Source organism: Mus musculus, chromosome 17 (assembly GCF_000001635.26).
Source record: "Mus musculus strain C57BL/6J chromosome 17, GRCm38.p6 C57BL/6J".
In the NCBI taxonomy this organism is placed as follows: domain Eukaryota; kingdom Metazoa; phylum Chordata; class Mammalia; order Rodentia; family Muridae; genus Mus; species Mus musculus.
The window spans coordinates 10532857-10533558 of NC_000083.6; the positions used below are offsets into that span (position 1 = coordinate 10532857).

At 45.9% G+C, this 702-nt stretch overlaps 1 protein-coding gene and 2 long non-coding RNA genes across 6 annotated transcripts in view; 1 reads left to right on the plus strand and 2 right to left on the minus strand.

Annotated features, from left to right (window-relative positions):
• Pacrg (PARK2 co-regulated) overlaps positions 1 to 702 on the minus strand; it is a 437183-nt gene that overhangs the window by 129848 nt on the left and 306633 nt on the right. The window lies entirely within an intron of this gene.
• Gm16168 overlaps positions 1 to 702 on the plus strand; it is a 76260-nt gene that overhangs the window by 39659 nt on the left and 35899 nt on the right. The gene's annotated exons all lie outside the window — the stretch shown is intronic.
• Gm52294 overlaps positions 1 to 702 on the minus strand; it is a 42281-nt gene that overhangs the window by 23219 nt on the left and 18360 nt on the right. The window lies entirely within an intron of this gene.

Below are 702 nucleotides of genomic sequence, written 5' to 3' on the forward strand. Positions count from 1 at the left end.
AAGCTCCTGGCTTAGGCTGATGCTTGCTGTGATCATCCTGAACCTGAATGATTCCGTCTGTGATTGAAACGCTGCGACCGTGTATCATGCACGTGTGCAGAGGAGACAGGTGCAGAGCCATGCTCCTCCTCCCTGCCTAGTGTCACAGACACTCATGGCACCTCATGGAGACAGGATTCTGGGGACCAGTCTATGTGCCAGTCAGGGATAGCGTGGTGTGATTACTTATAACTGGGTGAAAGGATTTGGCAGACCTCAGAGACTGAGATTTCTTGTTGAATTGAACTTGTATTGAGTGAAGAGGAGAGGTGGTGGCGTTCTAAGAAACCCATGTGACCAGTGACCCTCTCTTTTCCTTCCTTACTCCTGTGGCATCACTATAATCACCAGCAGCTGAAGCTGGGATGATGTCCCAGCAGCAGAGGGAAGGAGGGAGCCTGGCATCATATTTTCAAAGAGTAGTGAATATTTGTAGGACAGCTATGAAATGTAAAGTATCCATTCCAGTCATTCCATCTATGAATGCTCTTATATTATCAGATGTTCTTATATTTGCATTTAAGATTGGGATTGCATATTTTAAAGAACAAATGGAAGCATGCAGGCTAGCAGTTTAAAATGTACCCTTCTTTGAATACAGCTAACTAGTAGATTGCAGAAGCACGAGGGACTGAAGGGGAGGGAGGGAGGGACAGTACTTAC